Source organism: Thamnophis sirtalis, unplaced genomic scaffold, assembly GCF_051295495.1.
Source record: "Thamnophis sirtalis isolate CommonGarterSnake01/CBP01778 unplaced genomic scaffold, rThaSir2_p1.2 scaffold_12, whole genome shotgun sequence".
In the NCBI taxonomy this organism is placed as follows: Eukaryota; Metazoa; Chordata; class Lepidosauria; order Squamata; family Natricidae; genus Thamnophis; species Thamnophis sirtalis.
In genome coordinates, this window is record NW_028261392.1 from 57462001 (window position 1) to 57485097 (window position 23097).

The 23097-nt window shown below is 39.7% G+C and overlaps 1 protein-coding gene and 1 long non-coding RNA gene across 2 annotated transcripts in view; one reads left to right on the top strand and one right to left on the bottom strand.

Moving 5' to 3' along the window:
- Positions 1-23097, bottom strand: part of TNR (tenascin R) — a 585927-nt gene that overhangs the window by 146032 nt on the left and 416798 nt on the right. The gene's annotated exons all lie outside the window — the stretch shown is intronic.
- LOC148043370 (uncharacterized) lies at positions 155-2877 on the top strand. Its single transcript, XR_015698223.1, has 4 exons — positions 155-219; positions 1767-1843; positions 2573-2632; positions 2761-2877. It is a non-coding gene; the product is annotated as an uncharacterized LOC148043370 (long non-coding RNA).

The following is a 23097-nucleotide window of genomic DNA, read 5'->3' on the forward strand; positions in this document are numbered from 1 at the left end:
CTGAAGTGCGGAGGTGCTGAAGTGCGGAGGTGCTGAAGTGCTGACTTCTGAGGTGCTGACGTTCTGAAGTGCGGAAGTGCTGAAGTGCTGAGGTTCTGAGGTATGGAAGTGCTGAGGAGCTGAGGTGCGGAGGTGCTGAAGTGCTGAGGAGCTGAAGTGCTGAGGAGGTGAAGTGCTAAGGTGCTGAGGTGCTAACGTGTGGAGGACCAGCGGATCCGGGTGAGGACACACTTCTGGAATTATGGTCCAGTGGGTCACAGGTCACACTTCTTGAGCTGAGATGTCATTGCCAACCTTGCACCAAGCCTTGATGACATGTTTGCTTTCAGTATTTAGTGAAATTTGGGGGGAGGGGGCAGACACCTTGGTGGATGTCTGTAAAATCCTGTTGCCAATCCCCATTTTAAAGGCAGATAAATCATAGAATCAATATAGAGTATCAAGAAGACCTCTGCTATTTGTCGACCTCCGTTCTGATCAAACTTTGAAGTAAAAAAGCTGCAAATATCAATAACTGAGCTTGTTTTGCATATGAAGCTTTCATCACTATTGCAAATTTTGTTGATGCAATTGTGATGTCATGCGCCCTCTGACCTGTGAGGAAGTAACTTGTTGGGATACCTTTGCAGATTGGCGTTTGGGAACAAAGTGAGAACTTTTCCCACATACTAAATAAAAAAAATGTACCTCTAGAAATTGTTTTGAATTGTTTGGGTCTGTTGTGGTATGAAAGAGAAAAACGTTCTTTGAATTGAAAGGCTCTTCATGGGGAATATTGACGGCCAGTTATATAGATCATTTGAGATAGTCCACAGATCCATGGCTGCATCCCAGTGGTGGGATTCAGCCAGTCCGCCCCTATCCGGGAGAACCGGTTGTTAACTTTATGAGCAGTTCGGAGAACCAGTTGTTGGAAGAAATCTTCTCCCCCCCCCACTTTACAGGGCTAATCCTGTAAGGTAGGCAGGAAAGAAGGAAACATTCTGGTGTTGTTTCTAGCCTAATATTTATTGCCCTCCTTACAGAAACTGCCTCTCTGGTTAACCCTAATTACATTGTAACAGCTAAGGTGAAGCCCCCATCGACCTGAGTGATATTGAGTTGGTCACACCCAAACAGTCACATGACCACCGAGCCCCACCTACCCAGCTGGTCATTAGGGCAGAAAACCGGTTGTTAAATTATTTGAATCCCATCACTGCTGCATCCCCTACATTGTAGGATTTACATTTTTAAAGCAATGTTAGTTTTGATGTTACCTGTTATAATCTGTTAATGTTTTATTTCATTTAGCTGCCTAGTGTTGCCTTTAGGTCAGATGGGCCACATATAAATAGGAAAATTGAATTCTGTGGGGTTTAGATAGGTAGGTTGCAGCTTCTAGGAACAATTGAAGGGGTGGAAATCGAATGGGGAACAGGAATGTCTCCCACATGTTGAATCGTCTGTCCATCTGCTTTCATGAAAAAGATCATAAACTTCCCCTGTAAGTCATAGGAGATTGAAAAGTAGCTTAAGGTTATGGGACCTTATCAATTGGAATAGAAATGCCCAATATTTAGTTGAAAGAAAAAAAGGAAAGGGGAAACTGCTGGGGAGGGAAGGGCAACGCTTGTCCTAAAGGATCAGAGTAGAGGAATTTGAGGGCAAATGTAATTAACCAATCATGTCCTATTCTAGACATTGTCTCTCAAGTTTACATTCCAATTTTTGAAATAAAAATGCCAAAGCTATTCTGCCTTGTCACCTATTTCTTTACCTTCTAGTTTCCGTCACTGATTTTGCCATGGAAAACTATCGGTTGAGGAAATTAAGAAAAAAACTGAGGTGTCTCCAAAAAGAGGTAAGAGAAAATATTTGTTCATAGGCTGTCACAGTAAACGTGTGATGGAATCAGTGGTGGGATTCAGCCTGTCCACACGGATTCGGGAGAACCGGTGGTTAACTTTCTAAGCAGTTCGGAGAACCGGTGGTTGGAAGAAATCTTACTTTGGTTTTTTCCGCTTTAAAGGGCTAATCCTGTAAGGAAGGCAAGAAGGAAACTTTCTAGTGTTGTTTCTAGCCTAATCTTTATTGCCCTGCTTACAGAAACTGCCTCTCCGGTAAACCCTTATGACATTGTAACAGCTAAGGCGAAGCCCCCATCGACATGAGTGACATTGAGTTGGCCACGCCCACCTAGACACTTGACCACCAAGCCCTGCCCACCCAGCTGGTCATGAGGACAGAGAACCGGTTGTTCAATTGTTTGAATCCCGCCACTGGATGGAATGTATAGAAATTTAAGAAAGACAGACAGGCAGATTAGGTAGTTAGAGACAGACAGACAGAATATTAATTATGGTTTCTGTTACGCCACGGTTAAGGCATCAACCTGCAAACTCAGAGACCGACATTTCTTGCCCCACTGTAGAAGCATAGACAAGTGGGTCACCCTGAGCCAGTTAGCTTCTCTTAGCCCTAGGAAGAAAACAACACCGAATCACTTCTGAAAAACCTTGCTAAGAAAACTGCAGGGACTCGTCCAGCCATTCCCAAAAATCATTAAAAATTGGGTCTTTGGTCATTGCAGGGAGAACGATCGAGACTTCCTCTTCTGTCATCTACCACCGAAGAACGGAGACGTGCTGAGGTATATAATGTATACTTGTCCAGAAAAGCACATGGACCAGAACATGAGTTTAAAGATGCGTTCCCATCGGGTAAGCAACCTAGCATGGAAATATATTCCTGACTTGTGATGTATTTTGGCTTCTCTAGATTGTTCAGACAAAAAGTGAGAAATTGGAAGAAGATCTGAAGACAGTAATGGACCAGAGTTATACGTAAGTCTTTGCATAGTTCATCACATCATTTTATAACCCTATTCAGTTCACACTTTTTTATACAACATTCATCATTTGTCCATTGGCAATGGGACGGGCCATTTTATGAAACAAGTGATGGAAAATTATATTCTAGTAAAGCTTGGGAAAAAAGGGTGGAATGTGTTGTAATTGTATCAAAAGGTTGATAATTCAAGTAAAAAAAAAAACAAAACCCCAAGGGCCTAATTTCTCTCTGGTCTTCATAATTTGCAGAAAGACAATGGAAATATTCAAACTTCTGTCAGAAAAAAAGGAGCTCAGAGTCCAAATTCAGGACCTAATCCAGAAAAACCACCAGCTGGCCGAAGAGTACAAGGATTACAGAGAAAACCTGAGCAGGTTAAAAGATTTAGATAGCCACCCTGACTTTCTCTTCCTTTCTCAGCTATTTCAATTAGTTTTAATTTTAAACAAGTTTTATAATTCAAATAAAAAAACCTAAGGGAGCTAATTACACTTTGCTCTTGATATTTTACAGAAAACTCAGTTCAGAGGAACTTGGGCAGCTGGAGAAACTGAGGCAAGAGAACCAGAGACTCCGCTGCGAGGCTCAGAAAGAAGCTGCAGAGAAAGCAGAGCTCCTACGTGAGAATAAGGATCTCAAAGAAGAACTTAATAGGTGAGAAATATTTAGATAGCGATTTGACTTTTTCTTTCAAATTCAGATTTATTTATTAGATCCCTTAGGCCAGATATACTGGATAAAAGAAGTATTCCATGTATGTATGTATGTATGTATGTATGTATGTATGTATGTATGTATGTATGTATGTATGTATGTATAACTGAGTAAGAGAAGAGCAATAGTTATAATAGAATACAATAATAATTAGTAATTCAAGTAATAAATTAAGAGGGCTAATATCTCTCTGGTCCTCATAATTTACAGAAAGAGAGCAGTGATGTCAAAACTGACTGCAGAATGTGAAGAGCTGCGAAATAAAACAGAGATTCTGACGTTTAAAAATATCCATCTTAACGATGAGAAAGAGGCGTACGAAGAAATACTGTGCAGGTGAGAAATGTTTCGATAGACACCACAAACTATTTCTTCCAGAATTTCATATTAGGGTCTCCTTATCTTAGAAAGCTTGGAAAAACCTGACATTCTTCTTACTTTAGAAAGAAATTAACAAACTGTGGCTCTTATACTCTCACATATACAAATCTAGGAGTTAGTCTCATGGAATGGGAAGATAGGTATAGAGGAGACTTTTCAATCTCCATCCCCCGGTGCCCAACAATATTCATAAACTTTCAGAGTGAGAGTTTCCTGACATCAAAGAAGTTCCCGTTATTTTAACTAAGAATACTTTGTTGTTGGCGCAGATTCACACCTAACATTCTGATTTTTTTTCCAGAGAGGAACTACAGAGGATAAGCCGCTGCACCTTATTGACACACGGAGACCAGAAGGAAGACAAGACAGGAGCTCAAGAGAAAATGAAGCCTCAGATGGTGGAACATCAATTGAACCATCAATGGCTGAAAGCTTCGGTAGACAGAATTAAAAAATCTAAGGAACCCGGGTCAAATCTTCTGAGGTGGCTGCAGAAATTTCTCAAACATTTAAAAGAGGATTCCTCTGAACAGTCAAAACACACCCTGCCAGAATGGCTTAAAGCATCTGCCACCAACCTCCCGGAGGAATGTGCTAAGGCAGCCAGGGAGGATGTGAATGATTGGCTAGAAGAATCAATTAATCATCTCCAGGAAAAAGGGCCAGAGACGTGCGAGTTAGATGTGGAGGGATGGCTTCAAGCATCTATTATAGGCCTTCAACATCTTCAAAAGTTCAGGTCAGAGTCTCGTGGAAGCCGGAAAAAAAAGGGATGGCTTGCAGAACCAATAGAAAACCTGAAGAAGGGGACTTCCTGTGGTGACGTCACCATGCTTAGAGTGGAGGGAAGGAAGTTCTCCTAACTCTAACTCCTTTGTTTGGGCTCTTTTTTGAGCACTGTTGATCCTGAAGGGGTCAACAGATTAAAGGGGATACTCTGTAGATGCTAGGGTGATAAGGCAAATCCCCCCACGGATAGGAGAAACCCCCTAAACAGACAAGGAGATATCCTACAAAAGTTCAAGTCAGAGTCTCGTGGAAGCCAGGAAAAAAAGGGATGGCTTGAAGAATCAATAGAAAACCTGAAGAAGTAATGTCCTGAAGGATCTGAAGAATATGTTAAAATGACTTCGAGGATCCTTAGAAAGCCTGTCCCGTTCTAGAGAACCTAGACCACTTCTTGAAAAATGGCTTCCACAATCCCTGAAAAGCTTGGATAAGGTCCCGCAACATACAAACAAGATGCCAAAAATAGTTTGAAGTATCTGTAAACAGCTTCAAAGAGGAAGGACCGTGAAGCATCCCATGTGGTCCTCAGGAATGGCTTGAAGCATCTTTTAAGGGCATCCAAGATCTACAGAAGTCCAGATGAAAAGGTTTGAAAAATCAATAGGGAACCTCAAGAAGCAATGTTCTGAAGGAACCGTGGAAAATATATTTCAATGGCTTCAAGGATCCTTAGAAAGCTTTGCATTTTCTGAAGAACCTATACCACTTCTTGAAAAATGGCTTCAGGAACATGGAAAAGGTCCCGCAACATACAAACAAGATGCCAAAAATAGCTTGAAATATCTGTGAACCGCTTCAAAGAGGAAGGATCGTGAAGCATCCCATCTAGGTCCTCAGGAATGGCTTGAAGGATCTATTAAGGGCATCCAGGATCTCAAATAATCTAAGGAATCAAAACAAGAATGGGAAAGAAGAAGGAGAGAGTGATTTGGGCAGAACTTGCTTGCTCTGAAATAAACTGAAGGATGGATGGATGGCTTCAAACATCTTTAGCAAGTTCCAGACAGCCTGGTTCTACTGCATCCAAAACAGATATGCAAGTATAGCTACAATCATCTCTGCAAAAACTCAGTCAAGAATCCCCAGAAGAAGCTAAAAACAATCTGGAGGAATGGCTCTAGGAATCCAGAGAAAATGCCCTGAAGAATCCAAGCAATAGGTGAATGAGTAGCTTGAGATAGCCTTAAATGACTTCCATGAGGGAGGGCCTGAAACTCCCCATCCATTCCATCTTGGTATATACTTGTCTGTCATTTCTGCTGCTCCTAGCGTTACTGCGATCAAGATGACTAAATGAACAAACTAGAAATGTATCAGCAAGTATTTATTCTTTTGGTTTTCCAGAACTTCTGGGGCCTTTTTGGAGTGAGTGACATACCGTTTTACTAATGGACTACGGTATTCCAACATGAGCTTCATAACCAATGAACCCTTTTCATCAACAATTTTAGCTATTGTGGACTTCCATTTGGGTGTTCCACATATCTCGGCTGATTCTACTCTGATAGGAGGTCTTTATGGTCACCTGGAGAGGTGACGAAGAAGCGAGGGATTACTTGTTGATTCTGGGAGAAAGGCAGCTCTCCCGCTTGAACCCAGGAGCCCTCCCGACCGGTGGAGAAGAGGGACAGCCATTATGACTGGAATAAAGCTGGAGCAACCAAGCTGGAGTGGTGTGTGAACAGAGGATTGGAACTGGATGAGATGATTTTCAACTTCTTTATTAGAGACCCACCTAAATAAAAGAAGTTTTAAAAGTCTCCAAAGTGCAGAAAGTGGCAACTTAACACACAGAGATACATTATAGACCCGAAAGAGAAATCACATTTTGATGGAAGAATATGGAGTTTTACGATATAGAAAGACTGAACTGGAATTTAGTTGCTGTTAAAAGTGACTTTGATTTGCCTGCAATATTGTTTGGCTGTTGGAAGAAATTGTAAAAAGAATGTTTTTTTTTCTTTTGGTTGAACTTTGATAATCAGCTGTTAGAGCTCTCCCTCATCTTGGTATCGAAAATTACAGTTGAGACCCCATCTACTGGCCAAAGAAGATACTATATTATTATATGGTTGAAAGGAACCTTGAAAAAAAATCAGTTGATATGAAAAAAAGAAAAGAAAAGTCAAGAGTGATAAGAAGAGAAAGAAAGTGAACGGAAAAGAACTTCTGGAAGGCCTTCTTTTTGTTTCCCCTTTTTTATCTATTTTTAAAAATACTAAATGAAACTATTCACGCAGATCAAAATGGATTTCTACCGAAATGACAATTGAAAAATAATATGAGAATAATTATAAACACACTAGAATATTATGAAGCACAGTCCAGGAAACAAGTTGCACTGATTTTTTGGGACGTCCAAAAGACCTTTGACAACTTGAATTGGCCATTCATTACTACACAATTAAAAAACAGGCAATTTGGAAGGAAATTTATGAAGATGGTAGAATCAATATATTCAATTCAAATGGCAAAAGTACTAATACTAATGTTACAGAGAAATATAATATTTTGAAAGGCTTAAGACAAGGATGCCCCTATCACCCTTATTATTTATTTTAACCTTAGAAGGGCAACTAACAGAAATTAGACGGGGACAAGAAATAAAAGGACTATAAATTAAAAAAGAAGAATATAAAGTCCAGGCGTTTGCAGATGAGTTAGTATTCATTTTAGAAGAACCATTAGAAATGGGGTCCAAATTAATAGGAAAAAATAGAGGAATTCGGCAAAGTGGCAGGACTTAAAATCAGCAAGAACAAAACAAAGATCATACCCAAAAAATCTTACTAAAAAACAAGGAAGAGAATCAGAAGAAATAATGGGCATGCAGATAACAAAAAAAGTGAAATATTTAGGAATTTGGTTAACAGGAAAATGTCCAACAATCAAAGAAGACAACTATAATAAGACTATGCAACAAATAAAAAAGATTTGGAAAATTGGAAAAATCTGTACCTTTTGCTTACAGGAAGAATAGCTGCAGTTAAAATAAATAATAAAATAAAATAATGTTTCAATGGTGTTCTAGCACAAGCTCCAGTATCACATCATAGTGGACAGCCATTGATTGATTTGAGCACTGGAGGGGATTGGAGGGTGTGTATGGTACAGAAGAACCTCTGGTCATGATCATAATTTGTTCCATAATTTTGGTTGCAACCTGATTTGGTCATAACCCAAACCTAACGAAAATTAAAGCAAAATTAATGCAATGGCCACATGAGGATGTTGTTGTTTGGCCATTACAAAAAAATGGCCTGGAAGGGAAAATTGGCAATGGGCACGGTTGATCACATGGTTGATCATGGCCATCAATTATCTAATATTCTCTCCCTTCACTTTAGAATCTTCTCCTAATGTCCAGCTGAAAACCTTCCATTTTTTGATTCTGTCTTCTGAAGCACCAGAGATAAAATTGACTCTCTCTCAGGTTCTTCTGGAGACAGTAATTCCCCTTTCCCTTAAAATTTACGAAACTAATCAGTAGTCTCTCAACATGTCCTCATGAAAGAGTTAAAAGCCCTACCCACAGAGAAGATAGGAAGGCAGAACAACCCTCCCTCAGCCACCTTGCTCATAGCTGAAGTGTTCCAATAATTGAGAGAGTCACATAGGTCTGTTCCACCCTTGACATGGGTCAGTTGCCACTTGAGAACATTAACCAGTGTTGTGTTCCGGACACAGATGTGTCCAAAGGATTTCCCCACAGGCAAAATAGGATGGTAAAGTTAGATGATAATTCTCCAGAGGGACGAAACAAAGCAGACACATGGTGGACATTGAGAAATCCTCAATAGTTTTTGGAATCGTTTGTAGAAATGGCGTGACTTCAAGATAGCCATTGTTGCAGAAAGGAATCCACCCACTGAGATGCTCTCATGACCTGCAATGGTTCTACTCCATCACACTCTAGAGTCAAAGAACTTTTGGTATAATGAACATCGTAGAAGCATTCCTAAAGTCCAACTTGATAAACAACCAAGACGTTTTCAGGTGTTCTAGTTGTTCTGAAATTAGTAAAAAAGGAAATAATGTTTCAATGGTGTTCTAGCCCAAGCTCCATATCACATCATAGTGGACAGCCATTGGTTGATTTGTGCACTAGAGGAGATTGGAGGGTGTGTATGGTACAGAAGAACCTCTGGTCATGACCATAATTCGTTCCATAATTTTGGTTGCAACCTGATTTGGTCATGACCCAACCTAACCAAAATTAAAGCAAAATTAATGCAATGGCCACATGAGGACGTTGTTGCTCGGTGCTTACAAAAAGATGGCCTGGAAGGGGAAATTGGCAGTGTCCATGGTTGATCACCACCCAAGTATGTGTTCGTGACCAGATTCAAAACTTTTGTGAATTTCTTGGTCAGAACCCGATTTGGTCATGGTCAGAAGCGTTCATGACCAGAGGTCCTACTGTATCTGCCATGACATTGAAACCTCTAGGTGTTTTGAAAAAGGAGGACATGATGTTTGGGCTTGGTTTGCCAGAACGTATCTCCATGACAACAGGTTTGTGACTTCAGACTGACATTTTGCTGTTATAGAGCCGAGGTGGCGCAGTGGTTAAATGCAGCACTGCAGGCTACTTCAGCTGACTGCAGTTCTGCAGTTCGGCTGTTCAAATCTCACCGCCTCAAGGTTGACTCGGCCTTCCATCCTTCCGAGGTGGGTAAAATGAGGACCCGGATTGTTGGGGGCCATATGCTGACTCTGTAAACTGCTTAGAGAGGGTTGAAAGCCCTATGAAGCGGTATATAAGTCTAACTTATTGCTATAAGTACCCGCAAGCACAGCTGAATTGTTGAATTGAGCCCGGATCCTCCGTTTCTGCTAACTCTTTCAGAATTTCTGCCAATCCTTCCTCAAATTGGATGTTCGGGGTGAATTTCATTCTACAAAGCGTGTTTTCCAAAGACGAGCATGCAACAGTCAGTCCAAAGCTTAAGAGCAGAGTCAGGGTTGTCAGCCAGTCCAAGGATCGAAGGTTCACATGTGAAATTAATACACAGGGATCACATTTGAGCTAACCCTCCTTTCCTGCTAAGAGCAGAGAGGGAGCCAAGTCTGTTCTGTAGGCCGTCACTCCTCAGAATGTTGTTGCAGCAAACTGCCACTGTCTGATTCTTTACTCTGTTGTTAGGCAACTAACCGAATGGAACTTTCCATATGTTCTCCTCTCTCCTTTCATGGGCCATGACTGGTCAATGCTTCAGGAGCCAAAATAAAACAGCCAAAGGGACAAAGCACAACCTAATCTTGCCTCCTTCTGGATATAACATGGTTTAGTTAGATCACCCTTGATCATAATTTGAACCTTCTGAGATGTATATATTGACTTAATTCCGTGAATAAAATTGTTGTCAAAGTGATTTCCAGAACTTTAAACAAAAAAGACCAATTCTATTCAAAAGCAAAAGCAAAACATGCCTTGTTTTTTATGTTGTAAATATCCTATGGCATCCAATAAAGTTTTCTTTGATTAACAGAACGATAGAGCTGGAAGAGACATTGGATGACTTCTACTCCAACCCATCCTGCTCAAGAAGAAGACCCGACACCATAACTGGCTGTCCAATCTCTTCTTAAAAACCACCAGTGATGGTGCAGCCACGACTTCTGGAGACAAGGCGTTCCACTGATTAATTGATTTGGAATTTCTGAGATAGGCTGAATTCAGATCCCCCATCAAATTCAAAACCACTAAAACCATTTCTGGGGTAGGACTCTCAGCCAAGAAGCAGATGAGACCACCACGTATAGGAGGAACCATGGGGAATTTAGGGTAAAGGTTTGCCATTCACTTTTGGTATCAGAACTATGATACCCTTATTTTGGTGGCATGAGGGCATCCCTTGTCCCCCTTCATATTCAAAGGTGCCCAGTTCTTGTGAGCCACATAAGGTTCATCCCTAGCACCTAGATAGATAAAACATTAAGGCTGTGTCTGTCAGGAAATATCTCTTTAATTCTAGGTTGCTTCTCTCCTTGATTAATTTCCATCAATTGTTTCTTGCTTGTTTCTTGCTTTCAGGTGATTTGGAACATAGATTGACCCTCCCCCCCTTCTTCTTTGTGGCAACCCCTTAGATATTGGAACACTGCTATCATATCACCTCTAATCCTTCATGTCCCCTCTTTTCATTAAACTAGACATACCCAATTCCTGCAACCATTTTTCATGTTTTAGCTTCCAGTCCCCTAATCATCTTTGTTGCTCTTTTCTACACTCTTTCTAAAGTCTGATTTTTATGTTGTGGCAATCAAAACTGGATGCAATATTCTAAGTGTGGTTTCATCAAGGCATTGTAAAATGGTACTAACACTTCATGTGATTGTGATTTTATCCCTCTGTTAATGCAGCCTATGACCTCTAGGTCTAGAGCCGAGGTGGCGCAGTGGTTAAATGCAGCACTGCAGGCTACTTCAGCTGACTGCAGTTCTGCAGTTCGGCTGTTCAAATCTCACCGGCTCAGGGTTGACTCAGCCTTCCATCCTTCCGAGGTGGGTAAAATGAGGACCCGGATTGTTGTTGGGGGCAATATGCTGACTCTGTAAAACCGCTTAGAGAGGGCTGAAAGACCTATGAAGCGGTATATAAGTCTAACTGCTATTGCTATTTTATTTTTGGCAGCTGCAGCACACTTCTGTCTCATATTTAAGTGATTGTACACTAGGATTCCAAAATCCCTTTCACAGTAACTAGTATTGAGCCAGTTACCACCTATATTGTACCCATGCAATTAGCTTTTCTCTTGATAGCTATTTCACAACCATGAAGTTTTCTCTCTTAGGGGATTTTCTGAAGCTAAAAGTGAAGATTCCTGGAAAGATGGGCCCTACCTTTAGGAAGGAGATCTATGAAAGGAGAATGCCTTTCCAGTCTATTTCTTCAGGGAATAGAATGGCTTGGGCCAATTCGGATATCGTAAGATCACTGGAACACATTTATCGCTGCAAATAGATACGACTGACATTCCAATAATATAGAGTTGGCATCATTTTTGTGGCTGTAGCTGCTACTTTTCCACTTTCAAAAAACTTTCTGGGTCCACTTATTACTTGAATGTTTGAATGTTTAATAAATTTATAGGCCGCCCAATCCCGGAGGACTCCGGGTGGCTTACAACAATACATTTAAAATAGAAGTTAAAACCACAAAAACATAGTTAAAAAGACCACAACATTCACCCAGTCTAATCGTGGCTGGAACTCAAACGTGAGTTCAACAGCCTGGGGACTGCCGGAATAGCCAGGTCTTAAGAGCCTTACGGAAGGCCATGAGAGTGGGTAGGGTCCGGATCTCTGGGGGCAGTTTATTCCAGAGGGTCGGAGCAGCTACAGAGAAGACCCTCCCCTGGGTTGTTGCCAGTTGACATTGTCTGGCTGACGGCACCCGGAGAAGGCCCTCCCTGTGCGAACTTATCGGTCGTTGGGAAGTATGTGGCAGAAGATGGTCCCGCAGATATCCGGGTCCTAGGCCATGTAGGGCTTTAAAGGTGATAACCAGCACCTTGAATTGCATCCGGACTCCAATGGGAAGCCAGTGCAGCTCGCGGAGGATAGGTGTGATGTGGGTGTACCTTGGTACACCCAATATCGCTTGCGCGGATGCATTCTGGACTAATTGTAGTCTCCGAACACTTTTCAGGGGCAGCCCCATGTAGAGCTGAGATAAAAGCAGTAGAAAAACATAATTCAAGCAAAACCTCATTGAATTGAAAGTTCTATTATATTTATTTTAAACATAATCATTTTCACCTCACCCTCAGAATTCCCATTCTAGCACGCTTTTGGGTGCATGGATGGATGGATGGATGGTTTTAGGATTTCATTAAGGAATTAAAGCTCAGTAAAGGAACAGGTATTGCGGTCCCATTTGAAAAAGATAAAAATGCAGAAGGAGCTCTCATAATTTGAACAGACAAGGAGCTTGAAGAATGTGGTTTAGGTTTCAGGATTCAGAGGGATTTGTTATTACCTGCCGGAGGTATATGTAATTTCTCCTAATTAGACCCATCAATCAATTTTGCTTGCAAAAGAAAAATGAACTTGGAGGTATTGTATAGCCTTTGTTGAAACATAAAAGAAAAACACCAGATCTTTTTATTAATTTCCTTTTTAGACTCTGTTATTTTACTGTAATAAGCAAAGGCAGACATGGATATAGGACATGAATCTGTTCAAGGATGTACAGTTGTTAATTAACATGGGTGTATTGATAACTGAAAAAAGGGATTCTAGCAAGTTAATAATTTGTTCTCTCTCCCTCCCTCCCTTCTCCTAGGAGATTCATATACAGGTTAGGGCTGTGGTATACAGGCTTTGGGTCCATTCTACTAGGGAGTTACACTTGGTGAGTCCCAGGAGGTGGACCTTCTCTACTATGGCATCCACCTTATGGAACATACTCCTCCTGAAAGCACTTCATCGATTTTAACATTGAACAATTCTCTCAAGCCCTGGCTATGCTGTCAAGCTTGGGGAACTCACTACAGCCATCCTCCTCCTCTCTTCTTGTATGTTTTCTTAAAGTTTTTAATTATTACTTTTCATATATTTATCATTTTCTTATTAATTCATTATTCTACGCCACCCTATTCTAAGTCAAAATTTTTGGACATGAGTGGAGTGGAGATATAAATATGATAGACAGACAGATAAATAATGCTCCTGTATTTAGTTTTCTTTTAATAAATCTCAGATATCAACCTGGAAATCAATCCTATCTGTAGAACCAGGTGTTCACATCCGATGGAATTTCTTCTGCAAAGGTGTTAAGAAAATGTTACAGCATTAGGCTTCTGGTTCAGTATTTTTCTTTCCCATTAAAAAAAATGAATATAACATATTGAAACCTGTTCCATCTGGGGCTTCAGTCGTATGTTAAAATATCTCTCTTCCCTTCCAAAATAGATTAGTGAATGTCAGATAAGAACAAGAGAAAATGTCCTCTTTTGCTCTTCATTGAATCCAATTTAGAAATTAGAAGTTTTCAGGTTGACATTTGAGCATCAACAGAAAACCATGTGAAACTTTCTGCTCAGGACAAGGTGCTCAAGGGGAAATGTGTGTAAGAAAAGATGCTGTTGGCCTACATGAAAAAAAACAGAGTAGGCTGGAATGCTTTTATTAGTTTATTAGTGTCAGTTTTGCGTTAATGAGTTGATTCTATTATGTTTCTGCAATGTGGATTTTCAGTGTCCTGTTTAGAATGTATGCTGATAAACTCCAAATGAGATTTTCTACATAAACTTTGTATTGTACAGATTTTCTGGGAAATATGTTAAACTGCATTTTAAAATACGGAATTCACCGCAAAGAATATACAACTTGAAGTTTTGGCAAAGGAAATTGCTGGGGGAGGTTCATTGCATGTTGAAAAAAGTACTCCAGAATTGCAAAGGGAGAGAGTGTTGAGATAGAAGTTCCTTTAACTTTTCAATTGTTGTAGACAGGTTCAGGCACTGAGAAAGGTGTATCTAGCATAGAAGTTCTCTTTTTCAGGGGTTTCTAATTGCTTTTTCCAAGAATATAGCTGGATCTTGATGATGGTTGTATAACTGAAGGGAGAAAGTCAGGAAAGCTTTCAAAAACCAAGGAATGGAAATAGAACAAGGATCTTTCTTAAAGTGTATTAGATAGAACAATCCAAATAATCTATCCCCCACCCTCTCTTTCTTCTTTCTTTTTCCCTTATATTCAGCTAAAATCAGTAGGAAAGATTTAGTTAGGTTTAAGTATGGACCTACTGATTTGAATGGGGAGTCTTCAACAGACCAGATCAGGGCTAGTCAACCTTTTTATACCTACCGCCCACTTTTGTATCTCTGTTAGTAGTAAAATTTTCTAACCACCCACCGGTTCCACAGTGATTGTGATTTATAAAGTAGGGAAGTAACTTTACTTTATAAAATTTATAAAGCAGAGTTACAGCAAACCCCTACCTCCCACTATGAAAGCTGGAACCCCCACTAGTGGGCCGTAGGGACCAGGTTGACTACCACTGGAGTAGATAAGTCCTACATTTTTACACCAACTTTTACTCCACCCGTATTTCCTTTAAGTTGCTCTTCTGCTTCCCAAATTTTCTTTCATGGAGTATAATTGTTGCAGAGCACACAAATGCTTCTGGTTTTCCTTTTCTATTATCCCTGCAGCCAGCACCTTGGCTTCTCTATTAATGATTGATGAAATCAAATTGGCCAAGGCTGGGTTGAGTCAGGGCAACACTGTACTGCAGTGTGCTCATGTTGTGTTCAGTTTCTGTTGCTATATTAAGCTGCCTATGCTACTCGTAAAATCCAGAAAAATCTCATTTTTGAAAAATAACACAGCACTAAGAAGGTCAACAAGCTTGGACAAAAATAGCAGCAATTTGTTGACTACAAGTGCTAGTGTGACAATATTCTAAGAAGGAAAACTTACAAACCGGAGCTTAATAATTAGAGGAATATGGATGAGAGCACATATGGTTTTAGGTATATTTGGCTAAGAGCTGAGTTATTTGCTTGCTATTTTTTGCAGTCAAGGGATGACAGCGACCTACAGTTTTGAATAAACATCTTGAAAAAGCAAGTTAACTATACATTGGTGCTTAAAACTTTGTGAACCCTTTCGAATTTCCAATTTTTCTGCATAAACCTGACCTAATACATGGCCATTCTCCACAGTTAGTCTTAAAACTAGCTGAAGAGAACCCAGGTAAACAAATGAGTGAAAAAATATTATTTGTTCATTTATTCATCAAGAAAAATGATCCAATCCTATATATATAATTAACAATTCTCAAAAGGTATCCAAGGGTATCAAACCTGTTGCCTTCTCAATCTGGGTGATTGATAATGCTGGCCAACCTTCAATTTTGGTAGCATTCCCAAATATGCTGGCATGTTGCTAAGAAAGAAGAGTTGGGAGGGACCTATCCCAAAGACCTATTAGATCCCACAGACTAGGCCTCCTTCGTATTCCATCTGCTGGCCAATGTCGGCTGGCAACTCCCCGGGGGAGGGCCTTCTCTGTGGCTGCTCCGGCCCTCTGGAATGATCTCCCCGTTGAGATCCGGACCCTTACCACCCTTCCGGCCTTCCGCAAAGCAACTAAGACCTGGCTGTTCCGGCAGGCCTGGGGGCTGTTGAATTTTCCAGCCCCATCCGAGGTTACGACTGTTGCTGTATTTTAAATTGTTTGTCTTTTCATTTTTATTTTGTACCTCCCTCCCTTTCAGATTGTTAGCCGCCCTGAGTCTTTCAGGAATAGGGCGGCATACAAATTAAATAAAACCTTAAACCTTAAAAACCTAAGTGCTATTGCTACTTCAACACTGTGGTGTGCATTGTGGTCTGGAAGATGCAACTGAGGAACATGGAGAAATGTGTCCATTTGGTGCTCTCTAGCTACAAATATATTTATTTTTAACCACATACTGTTCATTGCCCATCCTCTTTCTTCACCAATTTACAAAAAGCAAACTAATGTCAGAAAACCCTGCCAGTTTAATCCCTCTGGGGCATAACTTTTATTAATAAATACCTGTTTTGTCAGTTGAATAATATAAGTTTGATATTTGATATTCAAAACTGAGACTGCATTGAAAAAAAATCCCAAAGTGAACTCCTGCTCTGCAGTTCATAGTTTGGCTTGGGATGAGTGACATTTATCATTTTGGATTGAAATGGGACTCCCCCCACCCAATCCTCTACCTTAATCAGAGCACATGTGCTTTGTATGCAGGCCTGTGTCTCCCGCTTCCAGCTTTAAAAGGAATATCTGTGAGAAGGGCTGGGGAGTTTTAAAGGGCCATGGATAAGTAGAATAGCTGGATCTTTGTGAAAGAACACATGCTTTTTTACATGCATGTTTGTTCAGTTCTCACATGGGTTTTCACATAATTGAGTGAATAGGAAGATAGGAAACTTTATATTATAGCTTTGAAATGCCATGGGTAGGTGTTCCGACCCACCTCGTTCCACACCAAAGGACATTCCGAGCTAAAGATAAGTTATGGCATTTAATTAACAGACAGACAGGTCCTTGGCAGCAAACCGGCACAGACAAGCTTGGGCAGCAATCCAGCACAGATAAGCGATGGCAGCAATCCAGCCTGCCAAGCTCACAATCATGTTCTCCAACATTAGTTCCTGCATTGGCTTCTGCAAGAAGGACGTGTGCACAAGCAGTCCTTTATAGTCTGGAGAGGAGCCTAATGACCACCAGCTGAGTGCAATTACCTCCTGTACTTGCGCAACTGTTCCTGATGCCTATTAGCTCTTCGGTGCCGGGCATCCAGGAACAACTCACTGCTGGCATCTGGATCACTCTCCCTTGTCTCCTCCCCACTGGTCCAAGGCTCAGGCGCCTCCTGATAGCCAACTAGCCTCTCTGCGCCCTGCTCGGAGTCGGAACCCTGTCCAGGATTCTCCACATCCTCCAGAGCCGACTCATAGGGCCCCTTGCTGTTGGAGTCTGGTGGCAGCTCCAACGGCTCCTGCTGGGCCACAACAGGTAGGTATCACTGCAGGATCTAATCTGGGTTGGTCACCGGGACCAGAGGTTTTGTTTTCCAAGCTTTTGGACTCATGCTGGAGCCCATCTTTGGGGAACTTTTCTCTAGCAAGAGTGTGTACTGTTCTGTGTGTGGTATTTATATAGTGCCTGTTGTATGTGGCTTTTTAGATGCTGATTGGGGTGTGTTGATGGCTGGTTCCAGCACCAGTCTGAAAGCTTGGAAGATAAAACCTCTGGTTCTGGTGACCGACTCAGATTAGATCCAAGACATATATATTTGCCTCCATTCATAGGTATCGCTATCTGTAGGCAGCCCTGTGACAGATCAACCATTCACCTGACACATTATTAAAAAGATTCACGTAGTGATACTTAGCAAGTGCATCTAGTTTCTCATTTGAATGGAATGCATTCCGTAAAAGTTAGCCACAATTATTTGCAATTTGTACAATAGTTTTAAAATTGTATTGTAAGGATAGGGGTTCAGAAAGACCTCCTTCAATATAGAAGGTTTGAATGCTCTATTTTATCTGGGTAGCTATATTTTTATGTGGGAAACATGATATATAATTAACACTAATTGAAGACAGCAGTGTCTATCATGAACTACACTGCAATTTACTTAATTTTTTATATCGTTATTCATGTGTATGATATAAGGCAGGAAGGTGGAAATAAGAGTGGCAATGAATGAACAGGTTTTGTTATAACCCAGTGTAGATGAATGACAGGGTTAGCTGGGGAAAGAGTTTTGGCAAGAGAGCAATTGATTCATATTGATTCTGTGGTAGGTGGCCATGTGAATCAAATTGATGTGACAAGAACAAGTATTTCCTGTATTATAATGTAAACCTAGCCAAAACAAGAACATATAAATATTCATCAGTATCAAAATAGAATTTCTGAGTTTTCTCAAATTGTTTTGGAAAAATATGGATGAACTGTGTAGATTTTGCTTACTACTATTATACTGAGTCACGCAGATCTTAATCCTGCTGCATTTCTTAGGGTTTTGTTTATTTCCTCCATGATTTTTGGCATCAACACAATTTACAGTGAGTAATTCGAATGGTGTTGAGGATAGCCACATTTTGGGTTAATTGTAGCAGATTCAGATAATGAAAAGGGGGTACTGAATTTGTGTCTGAAATCAGCAGGGGAAGATGGAAATAAGTGAATGATTCATATGACCATGAGCTACAATTATTTTTGGGGTAGATTTGCATCAGTGGTAGGTTTCAAAAATTGTTCGAACCTACTCTGTGGGTGTGGCCTCATTTGTGGGAGTGGCTTGCTGCCCATGTGACTGGATGGGAGTGGCTTGCCGCCCATGTGACCGGATGAGAGTGGCTTGCCGCCCATGTGACCGGATATGAAGATGCCGACGACACTTGTCAGAACCACCTTAAATTACCTCACACACAGCACTGGCATGCATAAGAATAGGATGTAAACTTGTTTTTCAAAAGGCATCTTTGGTTTGCATTAAAACAACTTCAACACACACAATGTTCTGATTGCACCACAAACGTAGTAGTCATTCTTACTTTTCACAGAGGCACTGAGTTTTTTAAATATGAGCATGATAGTGTAGAATAATCATATCCAAGGACCAGTGGTGGGTTTCAAAAAATTTTGGAACCTCTTCTGTAGGTGTGGCCTGCTTTCCGGGTCCACTGGTGGAACCTCTTCTAACCGGTTCGGTAGATTTAACGAACCAGTTCTACCGAATAGGTGCGAACTGGTAGGAACCCACCTCTGATTTGCATATTACCAAAACAATCAACTTTATAGCTTTTTGGCTACTGATAGGTTACATACTGTCATTAGACACTCAAGTACCTTCTGAGATATGCAACATTTTCAAATGGGTAAAATTGATGTCCCAGTGATGCTTTCTCAGTAGAGACAAGGTATACAATCAAGGGAAATTTGCCTTCATTCATAATCATGAAAATCCTCATGTCTTCCTTACTGAACAAACATAAATACTTGATAGACAAGGCTGCTTTTATAAATTGTTTAGAAATTATATACTTATTTATTTAGAAAATGTATAAGTCCATCCACCTTATAATACATAAATCTGGGAAATGAATAATGCATACAAAACGAAGACCTTAAAATAATACAGTGCAAAAACAAAACAAAATGAGCAAATAACCCCCGAAATAAACAGAAATAAAAGCAAATTGTTTGGGCAAATGGTTAATAATCATCCACTTATTTCCATCTTCCCTCAGCTTTAGCTAAATTCAAACTAAATATCTTTCATTAGACAATTATTTTTTAAAAATATTATGCTGACCATTATTTCCTTAAATATTGTGCTTATTGGTAAATTCTGATAATTGGAAAAGGGTCATTTTCGGCTCTCCTTACATCTCCATGTTCCTCTACAGAGACTAGATTTATCACTGGAAATCTGAAATCTTTGGGGAATAATTGAGGATATTATAAGTTGACCAGGCCATCTAGGTAATCATTGGTCTTATCTGAATCTTTAGAATCTCACTGGACTCTGTTTGTGGCCCATATGAAAATAACGGTCAATAGATGTTGAACAAAATGCAGGAGGTTTGAAGACTGATTTTTCACTCACCTTTGATAAAATCTAATCTCAAAAAAGTGGCACATATTTTTAATATTGCTCTCTGGGTATCCTTAGAGCTAGGCACAAATTGCTGTTTGCAAGATTCACATTCTTTGCATCAGTCAGAGAAATCTCTTGTGCATTAAAAAACCATGGTTGTTTATTACATTTCTCTTGGAAACATTAGATCTGTTTACAATGAAATTGGACTTGAATTGTATCCTGGGAATTTTAACTCCTGCAGTGTGCTAGAATCCACTGGAAAATCAGGGCAAAGGTCATAAATTGAGAGATTATTTTCCTCCTATGAAGTTCTGAAAAGCTTCAAGGAGCACTGGGAATCCCCTACTTTACTTTTTACTTACCTATCTGCGTCTCAGAGGTAGTGGGGGACATATGATGGATCATATAAGTGAAAAGTAAATCCAATAAACACCCCCTTAAAAGAAGCTAGCAATCTTAGCTGAAGCATAACAGGCACTTTAATTTTATGAATGTTTGACCATGGAAAAACGGTAAAAAAGGAGATGAAAGAGATATAACAATGCATCTTACAACAAGGAAAAACACCATACTGTAAACTGTTTCACATATTATTATTTAAAATTCGTAGATGATAGCCATTTATAGAATCACACTTTTATAAATATGTGAAGCTGTCATACAATGAATCACACAGACGGAAACTTTATTTCGGTCATTGATCATAAAGGAACATTCAGTAGAATGAACAAAACAAAATTATCTTCTAACAACAATAATTATTGGCAACCAGTTGTGGGAGAAGTTTACACATAACAGAGTTATTTTTTGACAAATAGATTTCTCTTGGTTAATTGAATTATACAGTTGGTCTTTCTTGTTTGAATAGCAATGGTGGCTTAAATGTTAATTTTTTTATTTTATATATGATATAGCTTTTATAGCTTTAAATATGATGTACTGGGATCACTTATAATAAAGAATTAGCATTTCTTCTTCAGTACAGCCTAGCAGCCTCATGGAGCTAAAGAAAGTTGCATTCAACTTCTTGACGACAAGAAAAAATCTGGTATATTGTGTTTTTCAAGGGAACAGTGTGTTGTACATAGGAGGTGTGAAGACACTGTTGCTATCAAACCTGTTTTACAAGCACTTCATACATTTGATTTAAGTTGCTTATTCAGACAGTTTGTTAAACCCTTTAGCTTATTGAAAATGATTGAAAACATTTTTGAGGTTTACTGTCCTAGCTACAGTATGTCCTTGAAAACCTTTTAAAATGGGCATATTGGAGTCTGAATCTTGAATATGGTACATGCATAGCAGTGGTGGGTTTCAAAAATTGTTCGAACCTACTCTGTGGGTGTGGCCTCCTTTGTGGGAGTGGCTTGCTGCCCATGTGACCGGATGGGAGTGGCTTGCTGCCCATGTGACCGGATATGAAGATGCCGACGACACTTGTCAGAACCACCTTAAATTACATCACACACAGCACTGGCATGCATAAGAATATGATGTAAACGTGTTTTTTAAAAGGCATCTTTGGTTTGCGTTAAAACAACTTCAACACACACAATGTTCTGATTACACCACAAACGCAGTAGTCATCCTTACCTTTCACAGAGGCACTGAGTTTTATAAATATGAGCATGATAGTGTAGAATAATCATATCCAAGGACCAGTGGTGGGTTTCAAAAATTTTGGAACCTCTTCTGTAGGTGTGGCCTGCTTTCTGGGTCCATTAGTGGAACCTCTTCTAACCGGTTCGGTAGATTTGACGAACCGGTTCCACCAAATAGGTACGAACTGGTAGGAACCCACCTCTGATGCATAGTATGCATGTCTTGCTACTTTTTGAGCAAAAATTGTTACCACTTAGAACTAATAAAAAGTCACCTGGCCCCATCAGTAAGTTTGTCATCCTATGTAATTTTTCCTGAAGCATTCATATTTCTAATTTATTGGTTCTACTCAATAGCACAGGCACCATATGGCTGATACCACCTGCAGCTTCGTATTCCTTATTTCTTATTCCTCAGACTAGCTATGTCTAACATTACAAATGCAAGTTGCGAAAGGCAATAAGTTCATGAATTAAAATTTCATTGCTGTTGAGTACATTCCCTGTCCATCTGAGAATGAATTTTTGCCCTTTTCAACAAGATAGAAGTCTAGTATCCATTGTGGTGACAGTTGTATTCATGAAGTTCATTCATCGAGACTGAAGGAATATTCCACTGAGTCCTGATGAAAGCCAGCAGAAAAATCTTTGGCATTTACCTGAATGTGAAGGATTTGTTTCACCAGATTGTGTCTTGCAAGTTGTAACTTGTGGCCTTGTTAGGGTTTTTCTTAATACTGTGCAGAAGACACACACAAAAACTGTTTGTTTTTCCCATAATAATCTTTCATTCTACAAAATTAAACTCTTATCTAATTCTCTTCTCTTCTTATTACTATAAATTTACCATTGTTCTATCTCTACTGTATCCTTATTTAATCTATACATTTCTATCTCTGTGTTTGATTTCTATATTCCCATTCCTAGGTTAGCAATATGTTTTCTTTTCTTAACCGTTTCGTCTTTAAATCTTTCCTTTTCCCCAGGGTTCCAACTCTTGTATGCAATCCCTAGTATTGTAGAATATCCAGACATAGAGAATAAAAGTCTTACATGAAAAAGAGAAAGGGTGACCCTACTCTTGGGGAAAGAAATGAAAGTATCAGGATAAAGCTGATCATTTGGAAGATTGGAGTCCGTTTCAGATCTGAACTGGAATATATCTTCCCCAGTGAGACTAAATATTGGATTGAAATGTCATAGCCTTCAAGATCCAAATCAGTATCTTTTCCAATGTGATTGATAGCTGTCCCGTAATGTTAAGGATATGACAAATCTTAAGAGAAAGGATAGAATCTGAGATGGCAATCCTTACATAGTTTCAAGCAGAACCAGTTCAGATCCCAAGGAAACCAAGGAATCTGGAATACAGCTCTTATAATTTTTAAATTGTTTTATCTGGATTTGCATTTACTGGTTTTTTATATTTTCTGGTTTATCTATTATTGTTGTATACAGAGTCACTTTTAGTGAGATGGGTAGCTAAAGGTAGTCTTCAATTTATGACCCTAATTAAGTCTGGAATTATGGTTGTAAGTTATTGCAATGATTAGGCAGGTCACTACACAATCATGCCCAATTCTATATTTTTGGCAATTGTTGATAAGCAAATGCTGCAGCTGGTGGCAAACACTATAGTTTATATGGTGTGTGTGTGTGTGTGTGTGTGTGTGT